At 39.5% G+C, this 6,000-nt stretch overlaps 1 long non-coding RNA gene across 1 annotated transcript in view; it reads right to left on the bottom strand.

The window, feature by feature from the left end:
* The window catches only part of LOC146502432 (uncharacterized), a 30,000-nt gene that overhangs the window by 37 nt on the left and 23,963 nt on the right, over positions 1-6,000 (bottom strand). Inside the window, exon 3 of the long non-coding RNA XR_014869420.1 lies at positions 1-4,100. This exon is cut by the window's left edge and continues 37 nt beyond it. This is a non-coding gene — a long non-coding RNA (uncharacterized LOC146502432). The remainder of the gene's footprint in view (positions 4,101-6,000) is intronic.

Raw genomic sequence — 6,000 nt, 5'->3', positions numbered from 1 at the left:
TTATTTTATTTTCACTTGCTGAATACGGGACAGACTTGACTGGGGGAAAGAAAAGGGAGAAAGAAAGAGGGAAAGAAAAACAGCTGAGAAGAGGGACGGGGGAGAAGGGCAAAAAACAAAAACCAACAGAATAAGCAAAAAAAAAAAATCGATCACCTGGATCACCTGTTGAGAAAGAAAAAAGAAAACAAGCAGAAGTGAACGAGAGTAATAGAATAAACAACATCACAATGATCTATGGGAATATGACAGTAAATACTAAATATTAAACATTATTGTGCAGCACGTAAGATCGACAGCACAGTGTGCTTTGAGGTAGGAGCCAAAAAGGGTGTAGTTGGTGTGTGTGAGCACCCGTGTGTACACCTGTGAGCATTGACGCGCTTGTTTTTTAAAAGGTTCCTTCATGTAATGATCTGCTAGAGGGTGTGGGGGGCCACAGCCCTGTCCTCCAGGGCATGAAGCAGGTATGGAGGAGATCAAAACTCCAGACATCCAGAGGCCCCCAGAACACAAGAGACCAAAGACAAATCTTAATTTCCATATAATCGATGCTCGGTCTTAACAACTGTTAAAACAAACAAATACCAACATCACTGTTCTTCTTCGCATTTATTCCTGGCCAAGAAAAATGCAAAAATAAATAGTGACTTTGAATTATACATAACTAGGTGAGGTCCTAACACCAGTCAGTAAAGTCTTATTATATTCTTGCTTTAATAATAATTAAAGGAATAAATACTTGCACAATTACAGACTACTGAACACAACATTCAGGCCACATTCAACTTAATTACAGTGCAACTGTAAGAGCACTCACAGTGATTGGTTCCTGGGTCGTTGACCTGGTAGTTTGAGTTTGTATCTTTATCTGCAGTCGTTGGTTTGTTTTCATTATATTCCTGGTTCTGGTTTCATATGTAGTCTGTTCCCGGTTTCAGTTTATTCCTGGTTTATTCCTTAGTTTTCTTCTTGTGGGGATCCACCCACATGCTGTGTTTTCTCTCTTTCATGATATACCTTTGATTGATATACCTTTATTAGTCCCACAAGGGGAAATTTCATAAGGCTGCCGACCTATTGCACGCAATGGCGGCGCCATCTTACCCTCCGACCATACATACATTACACAAAACATCACATGGGGAAGACAGATCAGAGAGGTATAACAATGGAAAATGCACCACATGAGGAAAGATAAGGAGAAAAAAAAATAACTCCCCTCAGACTGAGCTCCAACAGGGAGATCAGTTTGTGTAGTTCCTAAATCTCCTAGTAATTAAGTTCCTGGTTTCATCCTTGCTAGAGTTTCATGCTTTGTATTTTGAGTTCATGAGTTTATGTTGTAAGTTTGTTGTGATTATTTCAGCACTTTGAGCAGTTTTTGGTCTTGGGAATATTAAATGTTAAAGCGTTACCATCAGATTGATGTTGGATTTGCCTGCATTAAAAAGGATACAGCAATTGATAAATGATCATGAAAATCATGTATATATGGAAAAGTGGTGGTGCTAATACGGATCCCTGGGGCATACCCTGGCACCCATCATGTCCTCTAACTCAGCGGTCCCCAACCCCAGGGGCACGGACCGTTACTGGTCCGTGAGTTGCTTGGTAACGGGCCCCGAGAGTTGAGGATCGATTAAAATTTCTGTTTTTTAGGGGTTTTTAAAAATCGTTTTTAGCGTAATTTTTTATCATTTTCATCATTACCTCGGTTTCCCTGGGTCTTTTCCCATGTGTTATGAATAAATCTTCTTTTTTTGGTACCAGTACTGGTTTTATTTTGTCGTATTTATCCGCAAGACCTTAAAGGCCGTTCCGTGAAAATATTGTCAGACATAAACTGGTCCAGTACAAAAAAGGTTGGGGACTGCTGCTCTAACTGACAGGTATTTTTAAACCAATTTACATCAACTAGGAAAAAAGCATTAAATGCAGGAGGGGTATCATTTCTATACATTAAAATGGAAGGAAACACACGTTACAGCCAAGATTATTGAAATATCTTTCTTTTTCATCGTACTTTTATGTTCATAAATGTACAAACAGCTCAGACCATATCACTACACTGGCCCCATTTCAAATACTGGAAGTTCCTACATCTTCAGCATGCGCAATCATAAATAAGAACAAGAATAATTATGAATGAATGCCAGTATTCCTTTGTGCTGTGTCATAGGAAGCCAGTAAATCAGACACAAAAGCAGAACCTCCCATGATTAATCATCACTACTGGGACAAGTCAAAATATCTGCCACAGACGAGGCTTGTTACAAATGTGAATACAAAATCCTTTTCATTTGAAATTAAAAAAATATCTAAGCATTCCAGTGCTTAATTTCCCTGATTGCCTCTTTAGAGAGAGCTGTTTACGTTGGTGTCAAATACCCAAAGGTGATGAGTAGCAGTGCTCTGATGAAGGCCACAAGGCCAACATATTAGCCTGTTTGTTGGCATGGCCTAATATAATAGGTGTAACTGAAGTTTTGTGCTTGTGCTACCTCTTACCTTACCTGACGCTGGAGTTAATATGATTATGGTTTGGCACCATGGACAAATACTGGGAAGGCAAATCCTCTTCACAGACCATTTGAACTCTTTTACTTTTGTTAGTGACAGAGAGGGATATGATTTTCTGTCGCTCTGTTTATGAATAGACTGGATGATAAAGAGGAGGCAGCTTCCATTGAGAGCCAAAAGATACTGTGAAATAAGGATGGGTTTTAATAATCGATTCATCGATTAAAATCAATTCTGGCTTGGATATCGATTCATTCAAATCCTGAATCGATTTTTTTTATATAAATGTATTTTGCCCGGAATTCCAGAATCTCAGGTGAAACGTCACAAAATTTCGACAACCACCAAACATTTAAAACAGTAAATGAGAGCAGGAACACGGCTTCTGCACAAAGACGTAAACGCAAAGCGCGGACCCGCGGATCAGAATCAGTGAGATGTCGCCTTTCTCACCCGACGGCACGGACACGGTCGGGGCTGAAAGCCGACAGCTCGCTGATTCTGATGTTTCGGCGGTCCCCGCTCTGTGTTTACGCCCTTTTTGCGCCGATTCTAAAGCTGTTAGTTTGATGTCTCTCCAAACAATATTGACGGAACCAGCAGCAAAAGAAGATCCAAACTACACTTCACATAAACATCGTCATGAATTCCTTCTGACTTTTGCTGTTTTGCTTCCACCACAATAAAATCACACTTCATGCACAGCTCTATCTCTCTGTACTTCAAGAACAGTTTCCCGTCTATCCCCAAAATCTGTTTTCTGCATTATTCGCTTGCTTGTTACGCACAAGTCTACCGTTGTTTACAGCGCTGTCGGCCGATGTTTTTTTCCCCTTTTACTTACTTCCGAAAAGAAAACCTAATTTCTGCTGTTCAATACTGAACAAATTTAAACTTTTTAAAATTATGCAAAATGCAAAACGCTTAGCCGTGTCTCTAATAAAACCGCTGTAACTTCAGAGGTAATGTTCATATGTTGATTAATGGTTTTCTTTTGTTTTTGATGTACTGCAGAATATTTTTATAAAATCCCAGGCCAGGAAAATCACCTTTATGTTTTTCTGTGTTTTATCTTCAGCTACTTTGACACAAAGGCCTCTGCTGTGATGCTCACACCTTTGATAAAGTCTGGAAAGTGTCAGCTTCCTTTTTATAGATACAAAAATATGTAAATGTACTGATCTGAATTATAATATTTCTGACTGAGGCAAAATTTCCCAGATTCAAATCGAATCGAATCGTGGATCGTATCGATTCAGGACCTTGTGAATTGGAATTGAATCGATTCTAGAGTGACGATACGCAGCCCTACTGTGAAACATGAATGTTTCTGCACAGACTATGTTGTCTGCCACTTCCTATTTTATCTTGCACACTGATTTCAATCTCCTCTGCCTTTAAGCTGTTTTAGCTCTGTAAAAATACCATTACCGTAATCTCTCACCACCTCTATGATCCCATGATGCTGATCAAAACTCAGGCGGGGCGGGGCGGGGCGGTGCGGGGGGGGGGGGCATCTGTTGTAGGACTTCCTGCTGTTCTTGTAGCTGGAGCTAGGTCTTCATAGTCTTTATATGCTGCAAAGTGAAATGATACATCCTAATTTTATAGATGCATTAAAATATAAACATCAGCAGAAAGTGAGAAGAATAGTAAAAAATATATATATAAAAAAAGAAAACATTTTACATATTCACTGTAATTGCATTGCACATGTTAACAAGGCACGAACACCATCTTGGTTACATTTATGTTGCATTTATGTTTTAAATATAACTGCAGTAAACTCTGCTGCCTCATTTTTCTTTTTAAAAAGTCGCATTTACAGCATAAATTTTAATATCAATAAAACTGCACCATTCCAGCATAAGTTTTTATAAAAAGCCCACATGACGTTTTCAGAGCACCCTTTTCAAGGTCCAAGTACACTTGTAGTTTTTTAGCGGTGATTGAAATGCTGCCAAGTGATTTTTATTTGTGGCAACATTTAGCCTGGATTCACAGTCACCTTCATACGGGTTTTGATTATGAATGCCAGACTCATATAGGCCCGTGTTATTTCCTATAAAAGCTTATTTATGGTGGTTTATCAGTGGATCCTTGCCAGGTCTTATTTCTGTGTGTGAGGATGCTAAAGGGCAAAGACAGGAAGCGAGAACACACCTACTGTTCCTGAAGTTTAAGGCTTGTGTTAGGGCTGCTGTACCTATAGCTTGGGAAACTATAACCTTTTACAAAACCTGCAAACCTTTGTGGATCATAAAATACGTTTTGTGTTTGCCTCACTGTCACACCTAGAAAACAAACTGTTCCCATCTTGACCTTTCTATCCTTGATTCACCCACAATAACTTTGGTCTCTCTTGGGCTCTGCTATAGCCTATCATCCACGATAATACAGGTGTAAATTCTTGCCTGACAGAGTGCCATACCATGATATCAATGATATGGCGACACTAGAGCTGGGCGATAGAACGATAACGATATGTATTGCGAAATAACTTTTTCTCGATAGAAAAATGAAACTATTGCGATAGACCAATACAAATTAAGTAGCACAGAGCCGAACCAATCACAGCCGCAGCGTCACGTCACGTCACGTCACGTCACGTAACTTGTTACGTACAGCTCAAGTGCCAAGCCGCACATGTGTATTTGTTTGGGAAGCAGCCAGCCGCCATGCGGCTGGGTAATCGAGGAAATGACTAGAGAAAAATCAACTGAGAGCTTGGGTGACCAGGTTACCGAAGAGAACACAGATGACGGTTCCAATGCCGGAGAGATTGTCGAACGGAAAGGCCAGAGAAGTTCCGTAGTGTGGAGGAATTTCGGCTATTTGAAGTCTGACAAAAAACAGAGTAACGCGCACTGTAAATTGTGCCGAAAGCAAGTCTGGAAATACAACAAACCTTTTTTATCACCTGAAGCAGTGCCACCCACTAGAGCACGCTCAATCTCTGACTGAAAGCGCTAATTCGTCATCGAAAACAACCAGGGGAATCCCTGCGAAGCAGCAACAGTCAATTGAGTCTGCTTTCTCCAGCGTCTTACCATATGACAAAAAAGCTAAGAGACATGACAACATAACGAATGCCATAGCTTACTGTCTTGCTAAAGACATGCTACCAATAAACACGGTCGACAATGAAGGATTCAAGCCGCTAATTAAGGTAATAGATCCTCGTTACCAACTCCCTGGACATAAACATTTCTCTCAGACAGCGCTTCCAAAGCAATATTATATAAGTTAGTCAATTTTGTCTCTTCTTTAAAATAAACTAAGACTTATTTTTAGAATTAATATTTTGTTTATAAGTGGAACTGACAATTTAGTCTGTTTTGTTCTATTTTGAAACTTAAATGCTTTAGCGGCTACTTTTTGTGTAGTTTGTAATATTTGCCTTTATTTTGCCTAAACTGAAGCCTCATTTTAAGTACATATACCCTGTTGAACTTATTATGGGAAATAAATATTTAA

The sequence above is a fragment of the Neolamprologus multifasciatus genome, chromosome 15, assembly GCF_963576455.1.
Source record: "Neolamprologus multifasciatus chromosome 15, fNeoMul1.2, whole genome shotgun sequence".
Lineage (NCBI taxonomy): Eukaryota > Metazoa > Chordata > Actinopteri > Cichliformes > Cichlidae > Neolamprologus > Neolamprologus multifasciatus.
This window is presented reverse-complemented; position numbering and strand designations above follow the sequence as displayed.